Raw genomic sequence first — 14,243 nt, 5'->3', positions numbered from 1 at the left:
ATATAACTTTCCCACAACATTTCTAGCATTGGTTATTTTCCTTTATTGTCAACATTGCCAATCTGATAAGTGTGAGATATCATTTCAAAGGTCAATTTGTATTTCTCTAATTAGTAGTGATTTGGAGAATTTTAATATGGCTATAGATAATTTGTATTTCTTCTTCTGAAAACAACCTGTTTACAGGTTTGACCGTTTATCAATTGTGGAATAGCCCTTATGCTTATGAATTTGAATCAGTTCCTTAAATATGTTGAAAAGTTCTGTGGGTAGAATAAAAGTTCATGACCAACAAAAAGGAAGGATCTCAGAAGGTAAAATGGATTTTTTTTATTGCCCAAAGTTTTAAAGTTTTTGCAGAAACAAATATAATAAAACTAATATTAAAGGGAAATAATTCACTGAGAAAAATCTTTGTAGCATATTTCCCTGATAAAGTTTTCATTCCCAAGTTACATAACAAATTTATTCAAATTTATAAGAATAAAAGCTATTCTCTAATTGATAAATGGCCTAAGCATATGAACAGGCAATTGTCAAGGAAAAAAAACCTAGGCTATTTATAGCCATATGAAAAAAAGTTCTCTAAATCACTATTAGAGAAGTGCAAAATAAAGTAATTCTGACATTCCACTTTACATACATCATATTCATAAAATGATGAAAAAGGAAAATGATAAATATTGGAAGAGCTGTGAGAAAATAAGCACATTGATGCACTCTTGCTGGACCTTTGAATGAGTATAATCACTTTAGAAAGTTTTGGAAGTATGCACTAAAAATTACTAAACAGTGCATGACATTTGGTCCAGCTATACCAATACTAGATCAAAGATCTCTAAAGAGATGAAAGGGATAGGAAAAGGTCCTACACGTACAAAAATATTTATTTTGTGGTGGTAAAAAAAAGTGGAAAGTGGAAAGAATAGGTAAACTTATCAATTGAGAACTGGCTAAATAAATTGTGGCATATGGATATGATGGAATACTATTATGCTATAAGCAATTAAGAAAGAAGTGATTTCAAAAAGACATGGGAAGACTTCTGATGCAGAGCAAAGAAAGCTTGACCAGAAGAACAATTTATACTACAACATCAATATTTTAACATGAATAATGTTGGAACTTTTACAAACTTATGAAGAATGAAATGAGCAAATTGAGGAGAAAAATTTGTATAACACTATGAAGAGAAATCACTTTGAAAGCTATAGGAAGAGTACAGTGAACATCCATGATTCCAGAGGATGAAACATACTATCTAATTAACATATATTTTTATATGCAACCAATGAGGAAATTTGTTTTGCTTGACTATGCATATTTATTACAAGAAAATGAATTTTTCTCATTTTTCAATGAAGTAGGGAAATGAGAGAGAAATAAAACATTTGTTTACTTCAAAACTTTACTTTAAAAAGTAGAAAGGTTGAGGGAGCTACAAATATGGAATGTTGCATGCAGTTTCATCTGAAGTCACCATATTGTTACTTTACTTAATTGTTATATATTTTTTTACAAGTGAGCCTGTGTAAGGTAATCTGGAAATGTTTGTAATATAAAAGATAATATGTTAAAACTTTTAAAAATATCTATATTATTTTATACACATACCAATTAACCCCCCAAAAATGAGACCTTTACCACAGAAATTTACTTCACAGATCTTTTTTCCCATTTATCTGCTACCCTTCTCATTTTAGCTATACTGCTTTTGTTAGTTCAAAACCTTTTTAATTTGTATAATCAAAATTGAACATTTTATGTTCAGTGATCCTATTTTTGGTCATGAATTCTTCCCCTACCCATGGATCTGAACTGTATTTTTTTCCTTACTCCTCTAATTTGTTTATAATGTTTCCGTTTATATCTATGTCATCTACTTATTTGGAGCTTATCTTGGCATATTGTGGTGGGAAATATTAGTCTGTACCTAGTTTACACAAGACTGCTTTAAAATTTTCCCAGCAATTTTGTTGAGTAGTTGAGTTCTTATCCCAAAATCGAACATCATGCTACTCTGTTAATTATCTATTGTACTAATGTAGTTATTTCATATCCAGTACCAAATTGTTTTGATAATTACTGCTTTGTAGTGTAGTTTGAGATTTGGTTCTGCTAGGCTCCCTTCTTTCCCACTTTTTTATTATTTCCCTTGAGATTTTTGACCTTTTGTTCTTCCAGATAATTTTGTTATTATTTTTTTCTATAATAGCTTTACCCACCAATGAGCAATTTCTCCAGTTGCTTGGATCTGTCTTTATTTGTGCAAAGAGTGTCTCATAATTGTGTTAATATAATTTCTGTCTATGCTTTGGCAGGTAGATTTCCAAGTACTTTAGAAATTCTATAGATATTTTAAATGGAACTTCTCTTTCTATCACTTTCTGTGGGATTTTGTTGCTAATATACAAAATTTCTGGTGATTTATTTAGATTATTTTATATCTTGAAACTTTGTTTAATTATTACTTCATTTAATTTTTAATTGCCTCTAAACAGTTCACTAAGTAAACCACCAGTACTCTAGATTTGATGCAGTCTTCTTCTGTTCCCTTGCCTCTCTTCTCTTCCCCTCTTCCATAGCCCAGTCATAAGTTCTTATCCTTTATTTCTTAGTGATCAACTGTCCCTGGTTAAAGGTTCAGTGCTGCTTTTTTTTTTATTAGAACTAAATTCTCTCTGAATAATCTATCCTTCTTCTCATTCCCCATCTCTCTTCTATCCTTTCTACTTCTCTGTTGAATAAAATGTATTTCTGTACCTAACTCTATGCTTATATATTCTTCCCTCCTTTAACTAATTCAGATGAAAATGAGATACAGATATTGCCTATTCACCCTATCCCTTTCCTCCCTGTTTGTACAGTTTTTAATTTGTATACCATAGTTATGTAAAATAATTTTGCCTACCCTTTTTTTCCCTTCCCCTGCACCCCAAAGTAGGGCATTATTTTTTTCTCTCCCTGTTGTTTCCTTTTTAAACATCATCAAAACATAATAAAACCAATTCCAGGCCTTCTCTCTGGGAGACATTTTTATTATCTCACCCTATTAGAATGTAAACACCTCATCCTTGTTTTATCTCTTATGTTTGTTCAATCATATGTATCTTTTTTTATGTCTCTTGACTCCTTTATTTACATTTCAAAGTTTCCACTCAGCTTTGGTTTTGTCAGCAAAAATGTTTGAAAGTCCTATATTTCATTAAGTTCCCTCTTCCCCATTGCCCCCAACCCCAATAAAATTATATTCAGTTTTGTTGGGTGATATCATCAGCTCTCATGAGTTTAATTACTATCTTTAACCTAATGATTCCCAAATCTACATATCTACCTACCCTAACCTCTCCACTCACCTCCAGTCTTGCATCTCTAACTTCACTTTAGACATCTCAAGTTGCTGAAACTAAACATATTCAAAATGGAACTCCTTATCTTTCTCTCTAAACCCTTTCCCCCATCCCAAATTCCCTATAATTGTGATTGGCAACACTGTCCTCCCAGTTCAATCTGTTGTCGAAGCCTGTCAATTTCACCTTTGCAACATCTCTTGAATATATCCCCTTCTCTCCTCTGACACTGCCACCACTCTAATGTAGGCCCTTCTCCCCTCACTGATACATTATTACAACAGCTTGCTGCTGGGTCTCCTCAAGTATCTCCTCACTTCAATAATTCTGCCCTTAAGCCTCTATAATTATTTTCCTAAAGCGCTCAGGTCCTACCAGGACCTGCCTCCAGGATCAAATACAAAATCCTCCAGGGTTTTCATAAACTAGCCCTCTCCTACCTTGCATTCTTCAATCCAATTTTACTGGCCTCCTAGCTGTTCCATGAGCAAGACATTGCATCTTTCAGCTCTGGGTATTTTCTCTGACTGTCCCTCCATGCCTTCAATTCTCTCCCTCCTCATGTCTGCCTCATGACTTCTTTGGCTTCCTTTAAGACTCAGTTAAGATCCCATCCTCTACAGGAAGACTTTATCAACCCTTCTTACTTCTAGTGCTTTCCCTCTATTTTCTATTTTCCTTGAATATGGTTTGTAAATATTTGTTTGCTTATTGTTTCTTCCATTAGATTGTGAGCTCCTAGAGGAAAAGGACTATCTTTTGCATCATATTTATTGAATGACTGACTAAATTATTCTTGCCCAATATCTTTTGCCTTTAGGAATATCATATTCCAGGCTCTCCACTTCTTTATATAGTGGTAGCTACTAAATCCTGTATTATTATGACTGGAGGTTCTCAGCCCCTAAATTCTGTCTTTTCTGTATGCTTACAGTATTTTTTTTTCCTTTGACCTAGAAGCTCTGGATTTGGGTTATCATGTTTTTGAGAGTATTTTTGGTTTTGGATTTCTTTCAGTAGGTGACTGGTGGAATCTCTCTATCTTCATTCTACCTTCTGGTTGTAAGAGAACTGGGGAAGTTTTCTTTTATGATTTCTTAGAGTATTATACTTAGGCTGTTTTTTTGGTTATGGATTTCAGGTAGTTGAATGATTCTTAAATTATCTCTTACTAATTTGACTTGCAGGTCAGTTGTCTTTGCTGTGAAATACTTTACATTTTCTTCTATTTTTTTCAGACTTTGGACTTTGTTTTTAACATTTCTTGTAATCTAATGGAATCATTATCTTCTTTTTAATAAGTTTTATTGATGTCTTTGTTTTTTACAGTATCATAGTTTTTCCCAATATCTCTTCCCTCTTCCTTCGAAAGAGTCATACTATAATAAATAGTGTTTTAAAAAGAAAGGAAGAAAGGAAAGAAAGAAAGAAAGCAGAAAGGAAGGTAAGAAGGGAAATAAAAGTAATGGAAAGAAAAAAGGAAGGAAGAAAAAGAGCAAAAAATCAGGTAAACCAATAAATACACCACAAAGTCCAAAAATATGTGCAATGTGAAATAACTGTGCACCTCCCACCTCTGCAACAGAGTGGGTTGAGAATGTTCTCTTATATGTACTCTGTCAAGCCATACTTGATCTTTCTAAATTTGCAATGTTCATTTTTTTTTAATTTTGGGAGGTGTTATTGTTGTTTCCACTTACATTATTATAATCATTTTGTACATGAACATTTTGTATGTATAATCATTTTCTAATCATTTTCTTGGATCCATTTACTTAATTCTAGATCAGTTCATGTAGTTCTTTCCACACTTCTCTTTATTCATTGCATTCGTTGTTTCTTACAGTATAATAATATTCCATTACATCGATCACCATTTGTTTAGCAGTCCCTTAACCTATGGGAATCTATTTTGTTTCCAATTCTTTGCTTTCAAAAGTTTTGCTATAAACATTTTGTTCTATTTGGGGACTTTCTTTTCAATGACTTCCTTGTGGTATAAACTCAGCAAAGGAATACCTGGATCAGGGATTAGTTACTTTATTTATATAATTCCATATTGCTTTACAAAATAGTTATACCAGTTCACAGCTCCACAGCAATCTACCAATGTGCCTATCTTCTCACAACTCCAGCCAACATTGACCATTGCCTTGTTTATCAACTTTGCCAGTTTTCAGAATGTGAAATAAAACCTCAAGGTTGTTTTGTTTGCATTTCTCTTATTTTTAGTGATTTGGAACAGTCTTTTATGTGGTTGTTGTACATTGCATTCCTTCTTTAGAACTATTTATTCATATCCTTTGACTACTTATCTATTGGGGAATGGCTTTTGGTCATATGTGTATGTTAATTGTTTATATATCTTGTATACTAAACCATTATCAGAGAAATCTGGTATAAAAGTTTGTTTTCATCCAACTACTTCCCTTCTTTTTCTAGATGCATTAATTTTATCTGCATAGAAGCTTTTCATTTGCATGTAGTCAATCAAAGTTATCTGTTTTATCTTTTATAATTGCCACTATCTTTTATTTGATTAAAAATACATCTCCTGTCCAAAGCTGTGAGAAGTATTTGACCTGCTTCTCTTCTAATTTTTTAATTGTATGATCATTAATAGTAAAGTTAGGTATCTATAGAGGATGTATTGTAGAATGTGGCTTAAAGTGTTGGTTTAAGCCTAATTTCTCTTCCTGTCTTCTCAGCAGTTTTTATCAAATATCTTTCATAAGTAACTTACGTTTTCCACTTTATCAAACACTGCATTATCAAGATCCATTGTTTCTGATTCTCCCTTGTCTAGACTGTCCCGCTGATCTACCTCTTTATTTTTAACCAATAACATATTATTAATGACTAAAAAGCATGGAACACTTGACAAACTTCATGTCATACTTGTGTAGTGGTTTTGCTAATCTTCTTTGTATAGTCCCAATTTAGGTATATGTGTTGCTAAAGCAAGTAGAGAATCATTCATTTCTATTTGACCCATTTCAATTTTGAAAGGCAAGGGATGCAGAAGAGAAAAATTAATCTGGAAAGTGAACAGCTGGATATCAATATAGTACAAGAGAACAAGATTTGGATTTCTGAATCATGGATTATAATATAGGGCTGAAAAATTTCTGGTCAGAGTCAGAATATGACTAACAAAGGCTGGTAAGAATGTATTTGCAAGATGAGCCATTCTGGTCTCATATTTCTTATGCTAAGCTATTAATTCTCCTTCCTAGTCTTTCCTCTATATCTCCCATTTCTTTTCCAATTCTTTCCTTTAGCACTCATTTCATTTGTTAAATCATTTTAATGCTTTTTTAAAAAATCTTGCTTTATTTCTTCCAGCAATTCTAGTTGACTGTGTATACAAGCTGTTTTTCATTGAGTCTTTGCTTATAGGTAGTTTGGAGTCATTCTCTTCTTCTGTGTTTCTGTCTTGGGAGTTCTTGTCACCATAAAAGTTCTATATGGTAGGATTCTTTTTTTGTTCATTCTTCCAACCTTACATCCAAACTTTGGATTTTACCTTAGAACTAGGCTCTTCTGAAATGAATATCTGGACCATAGCTCTTAGTCTGGACCAAATAGATTTTATTTCTTGTTCTCTTTGGTCCTGTCACTGCTTTGTCCATGTTTTCATTGTTATATTCTTTGAGGATCTCAGAGGATAGCTCCAGCTAGAAATTTGTAAGCTTTCAGTAACCTCAAAACCATCTAATTCTGGACAAAATCTGTTTACTGTCTTCCTAGTCTGAGCTTTTCAAGCTCCTACTGTGTTTGAGTCTGAGCAACCCAATTGTGGACATGCCTCTGGTTGAAGATTCAGTAGGCTGCTACTATAAATTCAAGCATTGTCAGCTACCTGGAAAGCTCTAAAGGCTCAAAGCCACATAACTGCAGGCTCCCTTTTGCTCTAAACTCCCTGACATGGTTATTACACAGCAGGTTTGGTCCGGGCTGGGAGCTAAATCTGAGGTGCCCCACTCTGCTCCAGGTATCAGAGACACAGCTGATGCTTGCTTCTGTTCCTGCTTGTTGCCTGGTACACAGTCTTAGCTAGTGACTAATCCTTGTTCTGGTCCTCTACTTCTAAACACAAGTTACCTCCTTAGTCTTCACTGGGTATGGCTGCCAGAGCTACCAGTTGACACTACTTCTTGCCCTATGCACAAGGCCAGGTGCTCTGCACTGAATCTGGAACCTTCTCTTACCCTAGTGAATAGGTACAGGCCCTTATTCACTCCCTGAACTAGAAGGCTTTGCACAATATTCTTCTGGTTAGATACCATTCCCCGTATCTGCAGACCTCTTTCCCTATGCTGACCAGAGTTGAGGGGTAAGTGGGGGGCCATTGTGGTTATTTTCTTAGTTTTCCTGATAAGAGCTCAATCTCGTACTTTTAAAGGTCTTTTTGGAGTAATTGTGAGAGGAAGCGGAGCTGTACTGCCTCTTCCTACTCTGCCTCTATGGTTAGTCTTGTAGCTTTTGTTAGTCATATTCTGACTCCTTCCAGAAGTTTTTCAGCCCTATATGATAATACATGATCCAGAAATCCAAATCTTGTTCTCTGATACCACATTTGTATCTAGCTGTTCACTTCCCAGATTAACTTTTCTCTTCTGCATCCCTTGCCTTCAAGGAGCAAAGATAAGCAAAACACCTTTGCCTTCATGGCCTTCAGTTTCTTACCCAAGACTTCATACTCTTTGACAATACTTCTTAGATTCCTTCTGGGAGTGGCATTTGTACTCACATGAATCACCAGAAGTGAGTCGTTGTTATCTATTTTGATAAATCTTGGAAGGTTCATTTTTATGTTTTGGATATGTGCCCAGGAAGGCAACAATCCTTTCAATCAATGTTATCAAGTCAGTAAATAGCTGCCTGAGGGCTCCTGAGCAGGGAATTACCAATACTACTACTTTTCTTCTTTTTCCTCTGCTTCTTACTGGATGATCTCTAACTTGATAGCTTCTGTGAATCTACTGTTTCATTTTTTGGGAGACAAGCAGATTTTTATGTTGTAAAGCATCCAGATCTCTCTTCTTAGGGAAGAGCCTAAAATCTGTTTTTAAATTCTAATTGTATAGGTGCCCTTTTCCTTCCTTTTCTCCTCTTTATAACACTCATCTATCCAGTATAATACTGACAATGTTAACATTTCCTGTCCTCCACATCACCGTTTTATCCATTGAAGCTTTGTCACTGTTTCTTTTTAGAATCCTTTATTCTCCCTAACAACCTAAAGTATAAAGTCTTTCCTCTGGTCTTGTCATCTTCTTCTTCAGTAGATCAAGCTATACCTGGAACACAGATAATAGTCACTGGATTGCGGCAGAAATGCAAATATCTATAGTAGAATCTGGACACATATCTGGGCCTAGAGAGTGTTTTTAAACTTTTTCTTCCATTTCTTTCCAATTTTGCTAAATTTCTCCCTTCCAAATTAATCCTCTCATCCATTTCTCTATTTCATATCTCTCTAAGAGATAATGATAATGATAATCTTGTAATTGCCTTCTCTTTATTGGGCTCAAGTTATCTCTTCTCCCACTCTTTTTTCCCTAATACCTTCTCGCACAAAGCTGAAATTAGAATGGAGAATAGCTTATTGTTTTCCTTTCTCATATGTGAAGGGAAAATAACATTATAAAGGTCATCTGACAAGGGCTGCCATCTATGCCTTGCTTAATGCATTCAAAGATTGTATTCTATTTTTATTCACATGTTACTCTTTTGATTTCTATTGAGGTTTCAATCCATTAAAACTCCCAGATCTTTTAAAGACAAACTGTTATCTATTAATGCTTCCCCCAGTTTATACTTGTGAAGCAATTTATTTCATTCTAGTGCAAGACTTTATCTTTACATCTTGGGACCTTCTAACCTGTCCTAACTCTATCATAGAATACATTAACTCTGTTGCCAGCATTGTATCATTGGAACATTCCATAAAAATGCTGTCTATGAAGGGGATGTCCATGAGCCAAGATGGTGGAGTAAGCAGTAAATCACTGTAACTGTTCCATTTTCACCTCCAAACAACCATAAAATAGCACCCCAAAAACAAATCCTGGAATAGCAGAATCAGCAAAAAGATAGGGTGAAACAGTCATTGAGCCTAAGAAAATTGGAAGATCAACAGGAAAGGTCTGTCTCACTTGAGTAAAAGGGGAACTTAGTCCAGGACAGGAAGCATACCCGCAAGCTAGCAGCAAGTCTCACCACCATGTGCCTCAGGGACCTGGCAGACTCCAGCTCTGAGAACCGCCACATGCTTTAGCATAGCCCTGGGCAAATAGGCAACCTCCACTGGGCAGACTTTCACCTGCTTTGGTGTAGTCCTATGCAAACAGGTAGCCGCCAACCCAATGGGTGCCTAAAAAACAGGGAGCTGCCAGTGGCCAGACCACCACATGCTTCAGTGTATCTCTAGGGAAACAAAGAAACACTTCACCGGCCTTAGTACACCCCAGACGCCAGCACTAGGACTCAGCACCAGGTAAGCTGCCAGACCCCTACAATACTCAGCAGCACCAGTCACCCTCCAACATGCCCCCTCAGGGCACTACCAAACATGAGGGTCCCCCATGGTCCTCAAGGTAACACCAGGTAAATAGCCAGTGTCTGCAGACACTAGCACAAGAAGCCTGAGACAGTGACCTTACACCTTGGGAGCAGAGCTCAAATTTAAAGGAAAAGAAAAAGGCCAAAAAGAAATCAGCAAAAAACCCCAACAAAAATAGAATCTGAACACAGAAAGTTATGGTGACAGGGAAGACACAAACTCAGAAGAGGACAACAATGTCAAAATACCTTATGGGCCAAACTCCAAAGAAAAATAGGAAGTTGTCACAAGAAAGAACTCATGGAAGAGCTCAAAAAAGAGCTTTAAAATCATATAAGAGAAGTAGAAGAAAATTAAGAAATGAAATGAGTGATGCAAGAGAATTATGAAAAGAAAAAGAGTCAATAGCTTGAAAAAAGAAAACAACTGCTTAAAAAACAGAATTGATCAAATGGAAAAGGAGGTAGAAAAGTCCACTAAAGAAAACAGCTCCTTAAAAAGTACAATTGGCCAAATAGAAAAGAAAGTAAAAAATAAAATTGAGGAAAATAACTCCTTAAAAGCTAGAATTGGGCAAATGGAAGCTAATGACTCTATGAGACATCAAGAATCAATCAAACAAATTCAAAAGAATGGAAAAAATAGAAGAAAATGTGAAACACAGCATGGAAAAAACAACTGACCTGGAAAATAGATCCAGGAGAGACAATATCAAAATCACTGGACTACCTGAAAGTCATAATCAAAAGGAGGACCTGGACAGCATCTTTCAAAAAATTATCAAGAAAAACTGCCTTGATATCTGGAACCAGAGGACAAAAGGGGCGCTGAAAGAATCCACTGATCCCCTTAGGGAAAAGATCACAAAATAAAAATCCCAAGGAACATTATAGTTAAATTTCAGAAATATCAGGTCAAGTCAAAAATACTGCAAGTGGCCAGAAAGAAACAATTCAAATATCAGGGAGCCACAAGCAGGATTACACAGTACTTAGCAGCTTCGACATTAAAGGGTAGGAAAAAAAATAAACTAAAAAAAAACATTAAAGGGTAGGAGGTCATGTATAGAGCATAATATTCCAGAAGGCAAAGAAGCTAGGACTACAACCAAGAATCTCTTACCCAGTGAAATTTCGTGTAATACACAAGGGGAAACGAGGGTCATTCAATGAAATAGAAGGATTTCAAGCTTTCATAAGGAGACCAGAATTAAACCAAAACTTTGAACTCCAATATAAAAACTCAAGAGAAGCATAAACAGGCAAAAAGGAAAAGAAAACAAGGGATTAAATAGAGCTAAACTATTTACATCCCTATATGGGAAGATGATACTAGCAATTCTTAAAAATTGTACCACTAATAGTACAGCCAAAAGGAATATGTGTAGATGGAGAATATGGGTTTAAGGTGAAATTGATGACATGAAAAAAGGGATGAGAAAGAGGAGTGTACTGGGTGCAGAAGGAAGGGAGAGGTGGAATGGGGTAAGTTACTTCACATGAAGAGGTGCGAAAGACCTATTACAGTGAAGAGGAAGATGGGAGAGTGGGTGAGAAACATTGCTTGAAACTTATTCTCATTAGTATTGGCTCAAAGAGGGAATAATTTACACAGTTGGTTGACTATAGAAACCTATCTTACCTGACATTGAAGTAGAATGGGAGGATATTAAGTAAAGGGGGAGGGACTGACAGAAGGGAGAGCAGACCAGGGCAAGTGGTAGACAGAAAGAAAAGACTGGTGAGGTAGGAAAGGGTGAAAGACGAGAGAGGACAAACAGGAGCAAGAATAGGATGGAGGGAATACACAGGTAGTAATGCTAACTGTGAATGTGAATGGGATAAACTCACCCATAAAATGGAAGCAGATAGCAGAGTAGATCAAAAACCTGAATCCTAAACCATGTTGCTTACAAAAATACACTTGAAGCAGAGAGACACACACAGAGTAAAGGTAAGGGACTGGAGCAGAATCTATTATGCTTCAGCTGAAGTAAAAGGGAAAAAAAGCAGGGGTAGTATTCCTGATGTTAGACAAGTTAAAAGCAAAAAAAAAAAGCCAGACCTAATTAAAAGAGATAAGGAAGGAAATTGCATCTTGATAAAAGGTAGATAGTGGAACTTTCCAGAAAACTTGGCAAGAAGTGGAGGGTAGCAGCTGCTGCTGCCCAAGCTCCACACACAAGAACTTGTGCCTTCCTCCTCCAATCTTCTCTTTCTTCCACTCAATCCCCCAACATCCCAACTGGCTCCTGGGTGATCCCCTCTCACCCCACCCAGGACATGGGCATTTTGACACCAAGCATACCACAAATTTCGCTCCCCAGCTATAAAAAATGATAAAGGAAACTACTTAATATGATGCTTTGGGGGTAAATCCCACTGTCTCTCAGGAAGAACTAAAAAATGCAAATAGAAAACTAGCCTTAAAATATCATCCAGATAAGAATTCAAATGGAGGAGAAAAGTTCAAGCAGATTTCTCAAGTTTATCAAGTGCTTTCTGATGAAAAGAAGAAAAAAAAGATTTATATGGCAAAGGTGAAGAACAGGCCATTAAAGAGGATGGTTCTAGTGGTGGCTTTGGTTCTCCAATGGATATCTTTGATATGTTTTTTGAAGGAGGCAGAAGAATGCAAAGGGAACAGAGAGGTAAAAATGTTCATCAGTTGTTGGTGACCTTATAAGATTTATGTAATAGTGCAATGAGAAAACTGGCTTTGAAAAAGAAGGTAATTTGTGATAAATGTGAAGGATGAGGTGGTAAGAAAGGGATTGTAGAATGCCGTCATAGTGGCAGAGGCACTGGAATGGAAATAAGAATTCATCAGATAGGACCTGGAATGGTTCAGCAAATTCAATCAGTTTGCATGGAATATCAGGTGCATAGGGAATGAATCAGCCCTAAAGATAGATGTAAAAGTCTGTAATGGAAGGAAAATTGTTCGAGATAAGAAGATTCTGGAGGTTCATATTGAGAAAGGCAGAAGATAACATTCCATGGTGAAGGTGACCAGGAGCCAGGACTTGAGCCAGGAAATATTATCATTGTTTTGGATCAGAAGGACAGTGTTATATTTACATGATGAGGTGAGGACCTTTTCACATGTATGGATTCCAGTTGGTTGAAGCATTGTGTGGCTTTCAGAAACCAATAATAACTCTTGATAATAGAACCATAGTCATTACTTTTCATCCTGGTAAGATTGTTAAACATGGAGATATCAAATGTGTGCTGAATGAAGGTATGCCCATTTATCAGCCAACCTCATGAGAAAGGAATTCTAATAATTGAATTTAAGGTAAACTTCCCAGAGAATGGCTCTCTTTCACCAGATAAGCTAGCTTTGTTGGAAAAATTACTGCTCAAAGAAAAGAAGTAGAGGAGACTGAAGATATGGATCAGGTAGAACTAGTGGACTTTGACCTATCTCAAGAAAGAAGATGCCATTGAAATGGAGATTTTAGATGATGAGCATCATCTCAGAGGTGGGGTTCAGTGTCAAACCTCTTAATGGGGGGGCCAATAATGGTAGCTTTTGTATGCAATAGTGAATGAGTAAAGGACTACAATCATCTTAACACACTCACTACTAGCTATTGTTTTTGTTGTAATATTAAACTATACTTTTGGGGGTTTTTTGTTTGTTTGGTTGGTTTTTTTGCTAGGCAATGGGGTTAAGTGACTTGCCCAGGGTCACACAGCCATCAAGTGTTATGTGTCTGGGGCCGGATCCGATCTCAGGTCCTCCTGAATCCAGGGCCAGTGCTCTATCCATTGTACCACCTAGCTGCCCCTATACTTGTGTTTTTAAAAGTTAATAAAATCAGTAATATAAAAAGGGACCATAGACAATAAAGTAATCAAATTAGAAGAGCAAAGAATAGCCCACCTGTCAGATCTATGGGAAGGGGAAGACTTCATGACTAAACAAGAGATAGAGAGCCTTAAAAAAGTAGAATAAACAATTTTGATCATATCAAATTGAAAAGCTTTTGTACAAACAAAAGAAATGCAACCAAGATTAGAAGGAAAGCAGAAAGCTGGGAAACAATCTTTACAGCAAGTCTTTGATAAAGGCCTCATTTCTCAAATACATGGAGAACTGAGTCAAATTTATGCAAATACAAGCTATTCCCTAACTGGTAAATGGTCAAAGCATATGGACAGGCAGTTTTCAGATGAAGAAATCAAAACTATCTATAGGCATATGAAAAAGTGCTCTAAATCACTTTTGATTAGAGAAATACAGATTTAGAAAACTCTGAGGTGCCACCTCATACCTATTAGATTGGCTAATATGACAAAAAGAAAAGGTAATGATGA

The 14,243-nt window shown here is 36.1% G+C and overlaps 1 non-coding gene and 1 pseudogene across 1 annotated transcript; one reads left to right on the top strand and one right to left on the bottom strand.

Annotated features, from left to right (window-relative positions):
* Positions 1-6,212: 6,212 nt before the first annotated feature.
* On the bottom strand, positions 6,213-6,314 carry LOC144454625 (U6 spliceosomal RNA). The gene has a single exon (XR_013483138.1). It is a non-coding gene; the product is annotated as a U6 spliceosomal RNA (small nuclear RNA).
* Positions 6,315-12,253: 5,939 nt separating this feature from the next.
* On the top strand, positions 12,254-13,431 carry LOC110215028 (dnaJ homolog subfamily A member 1 pseudogene; annotated as a pseudogene).
* The last annotated feature ends 812 nt before the right edge of the window (positions 13,432-14,243 follow it).

This window comes from Phascolarctos cinereus, unplaced genomic scaffold (assembly GCF_003287225.1).
Source record: "Phascolarctos cinereus isolate Bilbo 61053 unplaced genomic scaffold, phaCin_HiC Scaffold_726;HRSCAF=1367, whole genome shotgun sequence".
NCBI classification, from domain to species: domain Eukaryota; kingdom Metazoa; phylum Chordata; class Mammalia; order Diprotodontia; family Phascolarctidae; genus Phascolarctos; species Phascolarctos cinereus.
Note: the sequence above shows the minus strand (reverse complement) of the source record. Positions and strands in the feature narration are given on the sequence as shown.